The sequence below is a fragment of the Anabrus simplex genome, chromosome 6, assembly GCF_040414725.1.
Source record: "Anabrus simplex isolate iqAnaSimp1 chromosome 6, ASM4041472v1, whole genome shotgun sequence".
Taxonomy (NCBI): domain Eukaryota; kingdom Metazoa; phylum Arthropoda; class Insecta; order Orthoptera; family Tettigoniidae; genus Anabrus; species Anabrus simplex.
The window spans coordinates 331,476,222-331,494,389 of NC_090270.1; positions in this window are offsets into that span (position 1 = coordinate 331,476,222).

Consider the following 18,168-nt stretch of genomic DNA (forward strand, 5'->3'; position numbering starts at 1 on the left):
GGATAGTGCGTACCGCAGAGCTTCACGGATAGTATACAGCTCTGCTGTGTACACACTACGTGTTTCCGGGAGGGCAAAAAGAAACCTATCAGTGTCGACAAACGAACGCACAGCCCACTTTTGTGTCTGTTCTCGAACCATCCATGTAAACGACGACTGAACATGGATACCGGCCAACAACGGACAGGAAGAGCCTCCGATAAATCGAAGGGTCCATGTTTTCCTTCGGGCCAATGTGCAGATACAGGATTATTTCAGGACGTCGTATTATCCACGGAGGTACCCCACTTGGTGTCTGACAGGGCAAGGAACCGAAGGCACTTCAATCTGCGGCTGCTCTCCAAGTGTATTCCAACCGGCCGCGTTGCTCGAGGACAAGCGGCGTACAGTCGACGGTGTCCATTGTCGAATACGCAAGGATAGCTTGAGTGAAGTGGCATCTGTCGCAAATTTGCAGCATACGACAGAAGCATTTGTTGGCGCTTCAGGTGTAAAGGCGGCACACCAGATTCAGCGAGCGGGCTAGTAATGGGGCTTGTTCGAAAAGCTCCCGTCGCCAACCTTACCCCGTTGAGATGGATGCTGTTCAGTTTCGCAAGGACGCTTGGTCTTTCTGAGCCAGATGCTGTCCTGCCATAGTCTAACCTGGATAACATATGTGCCCTATAGAATCGTAGGAGCACCGTGCGGTCAACTCCCCAATTAGTGCTGCTAAGAAACTTCAATATATTCAACTTCTTGGTGCATTGCACTTTTAACTGCTGCACGTGTGACTCCTACGATAATATTTTATCGAAAACGAGCCCAAGAAATCGGTGTCAACCACGGGAAGAGCGACATTTCCTTAATGAAGCTCAGGATTCGGCTGAAGAGAGCGTTCCCGACAAAAGTGGACAACAGAGGTCTTTGCGGTGCAAAAACCGAAAGCCATGTTCTAAGGCCCACTGTTGCACTCTCCTAATAGCTTGCTGTAATTCTCGCTCTGCGACTTCCATATTACGTGAGCTATAGTGCAGAGCAAAATCGTCCACATATAGCGACGGTATTACTGCTAAACCAGCAGCGACAATACCGTTTATGGCAATCGCAAACAGAGTGATACTAAGAACCGATCCCTGTGCGACTCCATTTTCTTGAACGTGGTATTGCGAATATGGCCTCCCAACTTGGACACGGAATAGACGGAGGAACAAGAAATTCGCAATAAATACCAACAAGTTACCTCGGAATCTCCATTGATGCAGGACTGAAAGGATACCAGATCGCCATGTGGGGTCATAGGCCTTTTCTAAGTCAAAGAAAGCAACCACCAAATGCTGTTTGCGGAGAAGTGCATCCTGAATAGAACTCTTCACGCATACCAGGTGGTCAGTGGTAGAGCGAGCGGCTCGGAAACCACATTGGTAATCTGACAAAAGTCCTTGTTTCTCCAGACACCACACAAGACGGCGATTTACCATCCTCTCAAATAGCTTATATAAGCAGTTAGTGATACAAATAGGTCTACAGCTTCCTGCATACTTAGGATTTTAGTCAGGCTTGAGGACAGGAATGACTACGCCCTCTCGCCACTGAGACGTAAACTCACCCTCTATCCATATTAGGTTGAACACTCGAAGGAGATATAATAGACTGTCATCACTAAGGTGTTTCAACATCTAGTTTTGGACATTATCTGGCCCAGGGCGCCAAGGCCCTGCGTACTTCCCACTCCGTAAAGGGCACATTATAGTCCACAGAATCCTGAGTGGCAAAACTAAGGTGATGACGTTCTGCCTTTTGCTTCAGAGCGAGGAAATCACGATGGTAATTCCCGGAGCCAGACACATCCGCGAAATTGCTAGCTAGATGGTTAGCAATCGAGAGTGGTTCAGTGACGATACTGCCTGCAAGAAAATTCCCGGTACAGAAAATGATCCTTGGATACTCGAAAGAGGTCGAAGTTTAGTCAACACTTGCGATGATGGAGTATGTGACGTCATAGACGACACATATCTCTCCCAAAAAGCTTTCTTACTTTGGCGAATAAGAAACTCTCGCCTTAGCGCGGAGTTTTTTAAATGTTACCAAATTGGCCACATTAGGCCGTCTACGATAACGTTTATGAGCGCGACGGCGTTCTTTGATAGCTGCTGCAATTTCTTCGTTCCACCAAGGAACGAGTTTTCGGCTAGGAGTCCCTGAGAAGGAGGGAATGGCCTCCTCAGCAGCAGCATCAAGGATAACTTGTGTTTTGTAAGTTATATCGCCGTCTACGGTCCGCCTGGTCTCGTGGTTAAAGACAGCTAATGATGTGAACTTTGGCCAATCAGAATGTTTAAGAATCCATGGAGGAGGACCTTCGACGGATTTTTGTTTCAACACAGTAAGAATAATGGAAAAATATTCACTGTCACGAAGATCATCGTGTGTATTCCACCGAAACAGCGGAACCAACGTTCGGTTGCATATACGTAAGTCTGTGCGAGGGTATGTGCCGTTACGTACAATAAAGTGAATTGGAGTTGGTTCCCCTGTGATCAAAATACATAAATCCATCTCTGTTACTAATGTTTCCAACACCCTTCCCTTGGGGAAGGACGTTTCAGAGCCCCATATGGGGTGATTGGCGTTAAAATCTCCCAATAAGAGGAAGGGAGTTGGAAGCTGATCTATAAGATCAGTGAAATTATTCATGTTAAGAGGCTGGCCTGGTGGAAAATAAACGTTACACACTGTTGCAATAACAGGCAGCAGTATCCGCACTGCAACTGCTTCCATTTGGGTTCTTAGAGGAACCTCTTCGCTATAGGTATCAGAATGGGCAAAAATACCCACACCACCGGACGCCCGGTGAGCATAATATCGTTCTGTCGAGTATAGTCTGAAATTCCTCAAGACCGTATGATGACCTGGTCTGAATTTTATCTCCTGAATACAGACTATGCTCGCCGCGAACTCACTAATGAGCTGACGCAGCTCATCGAGATGCCTGTCATAACCGTTACAATTCCAATGTAACAGTGCCATAGTGTGGAATATAAATGTGTGTTAGTTTACGAGTGACAAGTTGCTCTTTAACCTAAACACTATCAGTATGAACATCCAATTCCGAAGATGTAGATGACAACTCGACGTCCATACCGTCATCGACAGACGGTGGGACTGACGCCCAGAACTTCGACCCTTTTCGGGGGCGGTAAGTGCCCCTACGAGGGGAGCGCGGAGGTTATAGAGCAGGCGTACCTGCTGCGGCAGACTCATACCCTTCAGATGCAGGGCATGATTTCCCCTTCGCAGTAGAAGTGTGGGAGCGCCCGGTAAGTGTGCTCCTCTTCTCCGCCTTCTTTTCGAGTTTAGACGGGCTGGGAGATAATTTCCCAAACATGGTCGACGATGCCACCTCGACCGGCTTGGGCACGGCTATCGTCGATCTCTTACGGGAGGGGACTTATCTTTCCCTCCCTGCTGTGCCGGCTTAGGACTGCCAGCCTGCACAGACTTCTTGGTGGTTGAAGAAAGGGTGATCCCCCCTTCGAGCTTATACTCTTTGCGACTTTGCTCTCAGGAGCAACAGCCGCCTTGGGTGCAGCGATCTTTACGGGTAACGATGTCGTGAAAGACGAACCTGGGAGACTCTGAGCTATCATGCTGTAGTCAAGGATACGGGCAGGTGTATTCGTGGAATTAAACCTACGGCGTGCTTCCTGGCGGAAAGACCATCCAGGGTCTTGATCTCCTGGATCTTCTTCTCACTCAGATATGTCGGACAGTTCCGATCCCGAGGAGAATGAGAACCGGAGCAGTTAGTGCACTTGTACGGAGTTGTGCACTCCTCCGCACCGTGAGCTACTCATCCACATGTACCACACACGGACTGATTTGAACAACGAGATACCAAATGTCCGAATCTCTGGCACTGATAGCATCGCATAGGAGGCGAGATGTACGGCATCACATCGCAACGATAAGCTGTTACCTTGACTTTTTCTGGTAACACTGACAACTTGAAAGAGGCAACGAAGGCACCAGTGGCAACGTCTTCACCATTGACTTTACGCGTAACGCGCCAGACGTGTGTCACGCCATGGTTCTTCATGTCTTCCGTCAATTCTTCGTCAGTGTTCAAAATAAGGTCGCGGTGGAGGATGACTCAAGGATTTGTGCTCCTCCACTTTGACGGGGATTTCACCAAAGTGGTCGCACCTAAGCAACTGGTCGGCTTGCAGTGGTGTACGAGTCCTCAAAAGCAAATCACCATTGTGCATTTTCTTGAGATCCTCAAGTTCGCCTTAACGCCTTCAATGTGCCTACTAAACAGGATCGATTTTACCAGCTTAAAATCGTGCCCATCGGTTCTGGTAGCAACCACAAACCTATGGAAGCTGGATCCCATTTCTTCACGCTGCGCATGTTCCCAGGGAGTTGAACCTCTCAAGGAAACAAAGGTGAAAGTCTCGGGGGCAGGTCGAGTACGTTTCGAAGCCATGCCCTAGATCATCCTCCCCGAATGCCACCCACTCCGGTTAGGAGTCACTGTAGCCGAACCAAGCAGCCAAGATAATACCCACTTGGTCATAGCCGGTACTGCCCGGGGTCCGATGTTGGACGATGCCTAATACGGGATGACTGAGGCAATGAGCACTTGGACTCCCTCCAGTCACCCGCAATAGCACGTACCCCATACAGTACAGAGAAAATATAAAGCACAATTAATAATAATAATAATAATAATAATAATAATAATAATAATAATAATAATAATAATAATAATAATAATAATATTAATATGATATCCTGGCATTCGGCTGTGCGGGGACCTGTGTTGTCAGGCGGATACTACTGCAAGGGTACATGACGCTCCCACCCGCCGCTCCATGGGCGATTACTGCACGGACTTTCGGGCGTAAACGCACACGTAAGAGGCCCATTTCTGAGCAGCACGCATATTAAGAATTCTGAATCACTCTACAAGTAATCCTCAAAAAACAATAAAAAATAAAGTGGGGCCATGGCCACATGACCCTTTTAGTCGCCTTTTACGACAGGCAGGGATTACCTGTGAATGTATTCATCCCATCCCATCCACAGTGGGTCCAACACATTGCACCAAACCGCAATCCATATCCGCGCCTAGGTCGCCCCTTTTAGTCGGCTCTTTCAACGGGCGGGGGTACTGCGTGTGTATTCTACATGTGCGACCCCCACCCGCAGGGGGTGTAGCGTTATTTGTGTATCCTGTCCAGTTAGTGAAGTTCTTAAGGAAATTTCGATAGTGTGGGAACTGAATGTCCTTTCTGTAATGCATGTAATTTGTGATAATGTATAGTGTTGAAGCAAGCACACAGTTTTATAGAGATAATTTTGCACGTTTGTTCTTATAAGAACGTGACTGTACTTCATCTTGTGAAGTGTGTATAGCCTGGAATCGAATCTTACACCCTCCATACAAATGTTGATTATCTTGTGTAAAGTAAACGCATAGAGTGGGATTTTCCGAAAACAAAAAATACGCGTTTCTTTATTTTTAAAGGAGATTCTAAATACTAATTTTTACATCTGTAAACTTTTAAGGTTTTGAGATATAGATACTCTCATTTTAAATTCACCCCCATTTTCACTCCCTTAGCGAAGGAATATCCAAAAATCTTCCCTTAGCGATCACCTACATTGTAATATAAATGTATCCTCAAAATTTCATTTCTTTATGTCCAGCAGTTTTGGCTCGGCGATGACGAATGTGTCAGTCAGTCAGTCAGTCAGTCAGTCAGTCAGTCAGTCAGTCAGTCAGTCAGTCAGTCAGTCAGTCAGTCAGTCAGGACATGTTCTTTTATATATCTAGATTTATATAGATATATAAATAGATAAGCATCATAGAAATATTCGAACCCAATAACTCACTTCTTTTCAACAACCTCCCCCCCCCCCGCCTTAAGTGGATTTTCCGAAAACAAAGCTAACGTATTTCTTTAAAAGAGGTCCCAAATGCCAAACTTCATTTCCTAAAAACTTCAGTTTTTGCGATATACGGTAAGTATCCTCATAAGAATAGTTCAACTCCTCTTTCACCTCCTTTTACCTTCGACGCCCTTAAGTGGGTCTTCCTAAAACAAAATCACGTGTTTCTTTACTTTCAAATGAGATTCCAGTACCAATTTTCAAGTCTGTAACATCTTCAGTTTTTGAGATACAAGTATCCTCATAAAGAGAATTCATCCTGCATGTTAGTGCTTCCCAATCCCACCACCCTCCTCCTTATGTGCATTTTACGAAAACAAAAAATAACGTGTCTGTAACATCTTCAGTTTTTGAGATACAAGTATCCTCATAAAGAGAGTTCATCCTGCATGTTAGTGCTTCTCAATCCCACCACCCTCCTCCTTATGTGCATTTTACGAAAACAAAAAATAACGTGTTTCCTTATTTTTAAAATAGATTCCAAATACCAATTTTCACGGCTGTAGTATCTTCAGTTTTTGAGATATAAGTATCCTCATAAAAAGAATTCAACTCCTCCTTCACTCCTTTTCACCCATCCCTTAAGATGATTTTGTGAAAACAAAAGCATTTGTGTTTATTTTTAAATCAGATTCCAAATACCAATTTTCACATCTGCAACGTTCAGTTTTATGTATAAGTACCTCATAAAAAGAATTCAATCTTAATCACTTCCTTTCACACTCCACCACCCCTTAAGCGGATTTTCCGAATACAAAAGAATACGCGTTTCTTTATTTTTAAAGGAGATTACAAATACCAGTTTTCACGTCTAACATCTTTATTACTTAATATATAAGTATCTTAATTTAAAAAATTCAACCCTTTCTTCATTCCTCTTAACCCCCTACACTTAAGAGGATTGTCCGAAAACAAAAAAAATGCGCGTTTCTTTATTTTTAAAGATCTCAAATACCAACTTTCATGTCTGTAATAACTTCAGTTTTTGAGATACAAGTATCCTCATAAAAGGTATTCAAACATGTTTTCAACACCATTCACTCCCCTTAAGCGAATTCTTCGAAAACAAAAAAGTACGTGTTTCTTTATTTTTAAAGTAGATTCCAAACAACAATTTTTACGTCTGTAAACTGTTAAGTTTTTGAGATATAGATGTACTCATTTAAACAGTTCATCCCCTTTTGACCTCCTTAGCAACGTAATATACACAAATTCTCCCTTAGTGTGCACGTATACTGTAATACAAAACTATCCCCAAAATTTCGTTTCATTATGTCGCGCAGTTTTGCCTGGCCGTTGATTACAGCCAGTCGGAGTTAGCCTTGTTTATGCAGATACAAAACATTATAAATTGATACATTAGAATAAATATTTAATATGTGATTTTTCGCATCGTGTGGAAGTTTCAAATGAATTTCCTGAGCAAGTACATTATTAGACTTTTTCACTTTTTGCGGTATACCCACGATATGTATGTGCACTTTCAATTAGATTTACTTTGACAAAGTCTTCTTCTTCTTCTTCCAGACATTTTCCCAGTTAGCTGGGGTTGGCACTTTGAATTGATTCAACCGAGTTTTCGGCGGGATGCCGTTTCTAACACCAAACTCGTTTGGAGGGATGTATACACTATTGATTGTTTCTGCGTGCTCTGTAGTGGGGTGTATTTAGATTAATATGTGCATTAAGACGAATGGAGACGCACAGCTCCTGAACTAGAGGAATCAACCAGGTATTAAACGGCCGGAAATCGAATCCAGTGTCCTCTTAACCGAAGGGCACTACGCTCACAATTTGGCCAAGGACGGGGCAAAACGCAGCCTTGTTTCACTCATTTCACGATTTGTTCTTCTTTTCCATAGCCCTCTATTCTTATTACTACATACTGTTTTTGTTTAGATTGTAGATAATCCTTCTTTTTCAGAATATGATCAAGATCTTCTTCAGAATTTTAAATAGCTTGGCCCTATTAACATTATCGAATGTTTTTTTCTAGATCTACTGATACCATGTTAACAGGTCAGACGTAAAGTCAGGATTGCTTCACGTGTCCCTACATTTCTTCTGAAGACGAATTCATCTTCTAACAACTAAGCTTCAACTTGCCTTACCATTCTTCTGTAAACGACAGGTGTTGCCATTTTTCAAGCGTGAGATATGAAACTAATGAAGCTGTTGTTTTCACAATATTTGTCTAGATCCCATCTTGTTGCATTCTTTGCTCGTTTCCAGTTTCTTCAACTTCATGCGTCATTTCATAAAAAAAACATTGTCTGAGTCCACATCTGTTCCTGGGAAGGTCTTGCAATCCAAAACTGGGTTTCTGAATCTCTGTCTAAACAAAATTAAGTCTACTATAGACACCTTCCATTGTCTCCAGATCTTGTTCACAAATACAGCCGTCGCTTGTGGTCTTTAAATCAAGCATTAGAAAGTACTAAAGTATTATCGGTGCCGACTTCCTGTTCCACTTCTTTTTCAACCAGTCCAAATTCTCCTATTATATTACCTTCTCCTCTTTGACCTATGATTGCATTCCAGTCTCCCATCACAATTAGATTCTCATCGCCTTTTACATATATTTCCTCGATTGTTTTTATCATCCACTGAACTAGTAGACATATTGACCTGCACTATTTCGATTGGCATTGGCTTGGTGTCTATCTTGGCAGCAATAATCCGTTATCTATGCTTGTCATAGTACCTTACCCGCTGTCCTATTTTCTCATTCACTATCAAACCACCTCTTGTATATACTCTGTTTGATTTTGTAATAATACTTATGCAGCGCCTGACGAAAAATCTTGCTCTTCCTGCTAGCTTACTTCACTTATACCAACTACATCTAAATTTAGTCAAACCATTTTCTCTTTCTCAGATTCTCTAACCTACCAGAACGATTCAAACTTCTAATATTCCACGCTAGGACTCGCATCATTGCTAGTATTCATTTTCCTTATAATGCCTCCTCTCGTGTAGTCCCCACAAGGAGATCCGAATGGAGAACTATTTTACCTCCAGAGTACTTCACCCGGGAGTAAGCCATCATCAGTAAATCATTCATTCGGACAGAGAGAGGGAGAGAGATGTATCTCCTCGGGAATTATCTACGTCTATAGTTTCTAGTCGTTTCATCCATGTAGCAGTATCAGCATAGATACTATTACAAGGCCATATCAGTCAATCATCCAGTCTGTCGCCCTTGCACCTTCCAAAATGCTGCTGCCCCCTTGCGATGAACCATTCGTTAGTCTGGTCTCTCGACAGATACACGTCCGATATGGTTGCACCTGCGGCTCGATTACCTGCCTCATTGGAACAATTCAACTTTTTTTCACAATTGGTTTTACTTCGCACCGACACAGATACGTCTTATGGTGACGATGGGATAGCAAAGAGCTAGGAGTGGGAAGGAATAGGCCATGGCCCAATTAAGTTACTTCCCCGGCATTTGCCTGGTGTGAAAATGGAAAACCATCGAAAACCATCTATAGATCTGCCAATAGTGGGATTCGAACCCTCTATCTCCCAAATTCAAGCTCACAGCTGTGCGTCCCTAACCGCACGGCCAACACACTTGGTCTCTATTTTAATTAAGTTGATTCCTTTTCATGTTTAATTTTGTTAAGATATGTTTTATTTTTCAGATAGTTTATAGATGTACACTGCCAGAAAAAAATAGTACACCTGGAAAGACGACATCGATGGCAGACGCCACCTGAGGGATAGTAGATGTACTGATAATGGTTTGAACGTCGTCCGCCAACAGATAGCGCAGTGCCATAGATGCCAGAGCACCATCTGCATGTTTACAGCTCAGTGTGAAGCAAACATGCACTCGTGCTTCCTACAGCGAGTTTGACAGGGGTCAAATTGTGGCCTTCCGAAGGACGAGATGGTCCTTTCGGAGAATTACCACACAAGTTGGACGTGCTGCTTCAGTTGTGCAACGTATCTGGTTGCAATGGTCATGTGAACATTGTCACACCTGTAGACGAGGTTCTAGACGTCCACGCAGCACAGACGTCCACCAAGGTCGTCGTATAGCAGTGGCAGATCGTACAGCTACCACAGCACAGATAAGAGGGTTTGTGAGCCCAGAAGTGTCAACACGAAATGTTCCCAACCGGTTACTAGCAGTGGGACTAGGGTCAACTGTAGCCCGTCTTCTACTCACGCCACAACATCGACGTGCACGGCTCGACTGGTGCCGTCGGAGGATCACTTGGAAGATGAAAGGACGGGCCGTGGTCTACAGCGATGAAGGCAAATTCTGCCTGCACGCAAGTGATGGTCGTTTGCGCGTACGACGTAGATTTGGCCAGCGCTGTCTTGTAGAGTGCATTTGCCCAAGACACACTGGCCCCACCCCAGGCCTTATGGTCTGAGGTGCGATAACCTACAACTCTCGCTCTCCTTTGGTGTTTGTGAAGGGAACGCCGACCAGCGCTCGGCACGTGCAGAATGTTGTAAAAACCTTTCTTTTGCCGTTCATGCAGCAGGAAGGTGACGTCTTGTTCAAACAGGATAATGCTCGCCCATACACTGCGCGTGAAACTCAACGTGCTTTGCAAGACGTGCAGCAAATTCCCTGGACAGCACGATATCCGGACTTGTCTCCCATCGAGCACGTGTGATATATGATGGGGCGACAACTGACAAGTGCGACTCGCCATACCACAACTCTTGCAAAACTACGTGAGCACGTCGAACAGGCGTGGAACAATGTATCCCAAGACAGAATTCGCCATATGTATGATTGAATGGATGCCAGAATCTGCGCCGTATTGCCGGCCGTGCATGATATGCCACATTCTAATATGGATGTTTCTAGCATGGATCGACATCTGGTACCACAGAACCGCTTGATCTATTGATCTGAAAATGTAATCATTTTATGTACTCCATACGCACTGTTTCAACAATAAATCTTGAGTGAATTGGAAAACTCTAAGAGGGTGTACATTTTCCGTCAGTGTATTTATTCAAAATTATTTTCCTTAGACTGAAGAACCTAGCAGTTATAAATTGAGTGGAATCAGGTATAACATGACAAAACCAGCATAAACGAGAATCGACCACGTTCTCATAAAGGGATTTCACTTTAAATGTCCCTCTTACGGACTCATCGTTTATCTTATTGACTTTTGTTACGCCGAAACTCCCAACTCGTTAATAAGGAAGATATGAAACTAAAATATGAATGACGGATTAAAATAAAATGCATGGAAGGACAAGGAGGAAGATAACACAAAATGAGAATAAAGGATATTGAGAAAGTAGAAGAAAGTCATGAACAAGGAAATGATATGGAAGGACTAAAACAAGTAGGAGTATATAAGGGATAATTAAAAGTACAGTACGAAGAAATTCAAGAGAAAATGCTTACTATGAGAACGGACAGAAGATAGTTAACCATCTTTACATTTATCTCAATGAAACTTGCAGAAATCGTAATATATCAGACACCTTGTGTGGAGAGAGGCCAGTAGTGTCGTCCATGTGTGCCAAAGCTCCGTCCTGGCGGGGAACAAGCTTCATCACGTGAAAGTGCGGCGTCTTTGTTCTGTAACAATAGAGTAAAGATCCACTTTTTGCCTGCGAGGGAGACGAGGGAGGATGGAAGAATTGGAGGGGCGTATCTGAATGAGAATAAATCAATGCAAAGAAATCCTCAGGAGGAATCGCTACAAAGTCAACAGATTCTACAGTAAAGTCGTCAAGTATTCTTTTTGTTGCTCGAAAATCCAGCTCTGTACGGTCTCCCTGTCACTATGTCATTTGTTTCTTACTTTTATATTCATAAATTCTACACCATAAAGATGAAGCAGTTCGGAACTTACAGAATTGGGGATTGGATGACGCAAGGGAGAACATTCTTTTCAGACATTATTTAAAATCATTAAACTGCAATCACTCTTCTCGGTGCTATGAACCCCGTACATAGCAACGCTGGTGACTGTAGTCAAATAGTTAGTAGACATATTCGATTTCGATGAATGTCAGTAACTTAATCGAAGTATGTAACCCCGAACTCCCAAATTCGATTATTCATACGAAATATTATTACTGTTGGCTCTATCATCTTGAGGCTGTTACTGTTGTTTTACTGCATAAATTCTATATTAAGTTTCTGAAAACTCACACGTGGCGTACCCGTCCATAGGTAAGGTAGGCAACCTGCGCAACACCGGCTTGCAGCATTAAGTTTGCGACCGCCGTGACGTAATTTTGGTAGGCAACCAACCTTTCTCGTGTGCACTGTGGACTGCATACCACCTTATCAAATAATAATAATAATAATAATAATAATAATAATAATAATAATAATAATAATAATAATAATAATAATAATAATAGATCAGAGAGGGCAGATCGTGTAGTAAAACTTTTGAAGAACAAGGAAGGAAAATCCTTAGGAAAATCTTTACGTCGCACGGACACAGATAGGCTTTATAGCGACGATGGGACAGGAAAGGGATAGGAGACGGAAGGAATCGGCCGTAGCTTTAATTGAGGTACAGCCTGGTGTGAAAATGAGAAACCACGGAAAACGGGGCAGTGGTGTTGGAACCCACTATCTCCCGGATTCAAGCTCACAGGTGCGCACCATTTACCGCAAGGCCAACTCGCACGTTCAGGAAAATTCTTGGCCCAGTATGCATAAAAGGATTGTGTATGAACAGAATGTCTCCTGAATTATACCAGCATTCTGAGAACATATCTGACACTATTAGGAAAAGAAGACTGGAATTTTATGGCCATATTCAAAGAATGGACAAAGAAAGAAAATTATGCCTCCTCACTAAAAGTCAAGAATAACTGGATAATCCAAATTGAAAAAAGACCTTCGTCCGCCTCTGTGGTGTAGTGGTTAGTGTGATAAGCTGCCACCCCCGGAGGCCCGGGTTCGATTTCCGGCTCTGCCACGAAATTTGAAAAGTGGTACGAGGGCTGGAACGGGGTCCACTCAGCGTCGGTAGGTCAACTGAGTAGAGGGGGGCTCAATTCCCACCTCAGCCAATCTAGAAGTGGTTTTCCGTGGTTTCCCAATTCTCCTCCGGGAAAATTCCGGGATGGTACCTAACTTAAGACCATGGTCACTTCCTTCCCTCTTCCTTGTCTATCCCTTCCAATCTTCCCATCCGCCGCAAGGTCCTTGTTCAGCACAGCAGGTGAGGCCGCCTACGCTCAGTACTGTCCATCCTCCCCAGTTGTATTCCCGGACCCAGAGTCTGAAGATTCAGGACACTGCCCTTGAGGCGGTAGAGGTGGGATCCCTCGCTGAGTTCGAGGGAAAAATCGACCCTGGAGGGTAAGCAGATAAAGCATAAGAATAATAATAATAAATAGACCTTCAAGAAATCAGCCTAACAAGCGAAATGTTATGGGTCAATCCTAGTTTTAGAACTTTCGCTAAAAAAAATGAGAACCACCACTGCCTGGACGGATGAACGGAAGAAAAAACACAGCGAGAGGGTGAAGAGATTCTGGATAGAAAAGAAAGCAAATTCATCTCCTCCTTACTTGGCCACAACGTTGTGAAAAAGTAATAACACTTAGAGACAGAGGAATTCATTTAACGTTTCAGGAACCTACAAAATGTAACCAAACGAGTTGGCCGCACGGTTAGGGTCGCGTACCTGTGAGCTTGCATTCGGTAGATGGTAGGTTCGAATCCTACAGTCGGCATCTCTGAATATGGTTTTCCGTGGTTTCCCATTTTCATACCTTAATTAAGGCTACGGCCACCACATTTCGAATCCTAGGCTTTTCCCATCCTTGTGTCGTTGTCAAAAACCTACCATGTATTAGCGCGACGTTAAACCACTAGCAAAAAACGTGATCAAGTAAAAACAATCCACAGTTCTAGCCTTCAGGCAAGCAAGTCAATGTGTAGGGATATGAGGTACGAATTTTAGGTAAATAAAATGAAGTATGAGAATGTATTCTTTATTCCTAAAAATTACAATCCTTTCCTTAATCATCGTTATCCCTTCGACTAGATTAGCATTTTGCCTTTTTCTATCACTACGAGCGCTAATGTGAGTCAATGCAGAGTTTCACTTAAGCACTTATAACTACATTCGGTGGGGACATTTTTCAAACTTAAAAAAATAACATAAAGACATAAAGCATAAAAACATATCACATAAAAAAGGAACACATTGCAGAAATAATTATTTAAATAAGTTAATTTGACTAGGATTTTAATTAAAAAAAGTAAATCGAGTAAAGAAACAAGCGATTTTATGTTGTTTTTCTGGAACTATATTTAGGACTGAAGTGATTTTCGATTTTCTTTAGTTTGATAGAGCTCTTCAAGACTCAAAATGTTTAACCTTTCCGGGCCCTTTAGCCCTTCAACTTTCGGCACAATTGAGGAAATTGCTTAACTTTACGTGTTTCGTAGCATGGGGACCTCTACCTTGCTAAGAAATGTTTCACCATAAAAAATTTTTGCATATTAAAAAAAAAATTGCATATTATGTACATCAACATGCCTTTGCTGCCGAGATGTAGTGTTTACAGTGCACTATGTCTTCTGGTATGGGCTATATCAAATTTGTTACTTTCATTTACCTGTCACAGTCTCATCCTTGGCTTTGACGATATGAAAGTGACTGAGGTATGAGTGATGCTAGTAATACCATTCCTTATGCAGCCAGTCCCTGTTATGAATGGTGTGAAAATATCGCTCATAGGGTCAGTTGGTGCATACATTTCAGTGGGCTTGGCAGACTGATATGTAAGAGCAACTGCTGGCTCGGTGAGGAAAGCAACGGGAAACTACCTCACTCCTCGTTTCCCTAGTACGCCTCTTCAGTGACGCCTAGGCTGTCTATGACAGCTGTTGGCGAAGCTGCAGAGGATCAAACCAGCCTTCGGGCTGATTACCCAACGTACATACATACATGTACATCAACTTCGGAGATTTTAGGAATTTTGTATGATTTTCACTATAATTAGTATATCCATATTTTTATTTCACTGCCCAAAACCTCATCAGTGTTGTAACAAAGTATAAAATGTCGAACTAGCTTTCCTAAGTGATATAATTGAAGCTAATGAAGTTATGTTCAAAATAGAGGTATGAGTGTATGAACCCCATGGACACTTGGTACCTGTGTTTTGGTGATTAGGACAAGTTCTTCGTCTGTATTCAAATTTACATGCTCTATTGTTTCGCTCGTCTTAAGAAATAATTGGCATTACTTCTGGTAGTACAAATGTGGAGATCATGTCATGTTTGCCCTAAATCGCAATGCCTTATATTGGTAAAGTACTCCCTGTACGCTGTTCATCTGAGGAGATATACATCCTATAACACAATATTCTTTCTCTAAGTCATCTCGTTCGATTCACCATTCCAGCCTGACAGACTTGTTAGCCGTACGAGAGCAACGAGCAGGAAACCCACACTATAAGAAACGGTGCCTAAGTATTGGAGAAGGCATTAGACAACGTGCTACCGTTCGCATCGTTCAGGCGCACCGTACTCACAGCCTCCTCCTTTCCCCTCAGCCAGCTCCTACTTGGTCAGGACATTAATAGTATTTCTCCACCTTCCTCTCTTTTTCTATCATTCCTCTTCCATCATTTTCTCCCAGTCCAGGTTTTTTATTCTTCTTCTACTCTTTGCTGTGTTATTGTTTTTACGTCCCACGTACTTTAGCACCTTCAAATACCACCGGACTGAGCCAGGTTCGAACCTGCCAACTTGGGCCTTAATTGTTTGAGCCACTGAACTCGACATTGAATTAATTCACCTTGTTCTACGTCTCCGTCTCGTTCTCTTTCCCCTCGAACTTCATTTCCATCATCTGTTTTGTTAGTCTTTTCTCTACCGGGTGAATTGGCCATGCGGTTAGTGGCGTGCGGCTGTGAGCTTCCATCCGGGAAATAGTGGGTGGTTCGAATCCCACTGTCGTCAGCCCTGAAGATGGCTTTCCGTGGTTTCCCATTTTCGTACCAGGAAAATGTTGGGGCTGTACCTTAATTAAGGCCGTGGCCACCTCCTTCCCACTCCTAAACCTTTGCTATTCCATCGTCGCCATAAGACCTATCTGTGTCGGTGTGACGTAAAGCCACTAGCAATGGTTTCTCCTCCATCGCCTTTATATTTCCAAACCATCTTAGTTTACTCCTATCATTTAGGTTTACCATTCCGACCTCCTTTCTCACATCCTCGTTTCTCAGTCTCTTGTTCTTTGTCTTTCCTATTATACTTCTCTGATATTTAATTTCAATGGCTTAAATTCTACTCTCCTCCCTACTTGTCACTGTCCAGGTCTCAATATGCGTGCATAATGCATTTTGTATATTATCTCCTTACACTTCCTTATTCCAGACAAGATTTTGAATTGTCCTCTTGCAACCTCTTGATAATCTCCATGTCCAGCCTTGTATTCTGCATTAACTCATTCCGTAGATATTTGAAACGGTCAACGGTTGACTACCAATGTTCACAATGACTATCCATATCACCATGACCTTGCTATTCTCTGCGCTGGACTTCATACGATACTCTTATCAAGTTGTTCTTTTACTTCTTTGCTGTTCGCTCCCCAGACCACAATATCATCTGAAAATTGTAATTATTTCATGCCCCTATTCCCACATCCTTCATTTGTCTCCTATATCATTTCGTCCATAACCATTAGAAACAAACAAACCGTGACACACATTCCCCTGTTTAAGTCTAATTTCATTTCTAAAGCATTTTGTGTTTCCAAACTGAGTCTGTACACTGCTGGCACACTAAGACAATCATCCCTTGGTCACCCCTTTTAGTCACTTCTTATGACAGGCAGGGGATACCGTGGGTGTATTCTTCGTCTGCGTCTCACATTCAGAGGGGATACGTGTTTATGTCGTGGTCTGTATGTCATTTTGTGTATGATAGGTATCCAAGAATTGCTGATTTTATATTCTTCTTGTGAATTCATATTGTTCGGGCGTTTCTTGATTTCGATAGCCTCACGGATTTTCCTTTCCAGATTCCAAGCGATAATTGCTAGGACCTTGGTCTTGTCAAATGATATTCCATCTCTTGTTCCGTAGGAATGCTTGGCTGTAGCTAAAATATCTTTGTTTTGGTTCTTGGTGTGATGGATGTGTTCTTTTAGGCGGGAAGAGATCATTCGTTTTGTTTCACCAACATAGCAGGTTCCGCAGCTACATTCAATGTGGTATACACCAGGAGCCTGTAGTTCTAATCCGCCTTTTACTGGTGGTAGGTAACGGGCTAGCTTCTTCCGGTGTGGTTAATAGAAGGTTTTATGTCGTATTTGTCCAGTATCTTGCCGATCCTGTCTGTGGTGTTTCTAGTGTATGGAAGTACCGCTATTTTCGGGCGCATTAGTTCTTCTTTCCCGTTGTTTTCTTCTACGGCGCCCTTTTCGTTGTTTTCTTCCGGTTTTCTAAAGACTCGTCGGATGTTATTGAGCGAGTAGCCATTTCTCCTAGGGTTCCCGTGAGGTGTTCTTTCTCTTCTTCGAGATGCTGTGCGTCTGATATCGCCATGGCCTTGTTAACCAGTGATGTTAGAACATCCTCCTTTTGTGATGGGTGGCAATGAGAAGAGGCGTGCAGGTACCTGTCTATGTGTGGGTTTCCTGTATACTGCGTGATTGAGGGTCCCATTGATGCTACGTTTTACTATGGCATCCAGGAACGGTAGTTTTATGTTTACCTCGATTTCCAAGGTGAAATGAATATTTACGTAAATAGAGCTGAGATGATCGATAAATAGCAGCAGGTTATTGCTACCGTAAGTGCCGATCACGAACGTGTCATCCACATAACGGAGAAAACAGTTCGGTTTCGGGGTAGATGTGGCTAAGGTTTTCTGAAAGCTATCCCGTTATCTATATGCAGACCACAACATAAACACGCAGGACGAACCTCTAATTACATAACAGCGGTCGCAAGTCCCACTACCTGCCTGTGACACATACTTTCCAGAATACTCATGAGACAGCCAGGGGGCTTACGTCAGCCAGAAAGAGCAGGATATATAAGACCAAGGTCAGGAGCCACTCTCGTAGTGTGATTGCTGCCTGGGAGACGGATTACCTTGGATCGAGTAGGGGTATTTCAGTCCCCCTGGCAAAGAATGCTGCAGTGTATTCGAAACGTCGGCAAACTGTACGTAATGTACAGAGAACAACACGGTTCAACCCGGAAAAAGAACTGAATAATTATACACACCGTGGAAGCTTCACTGCT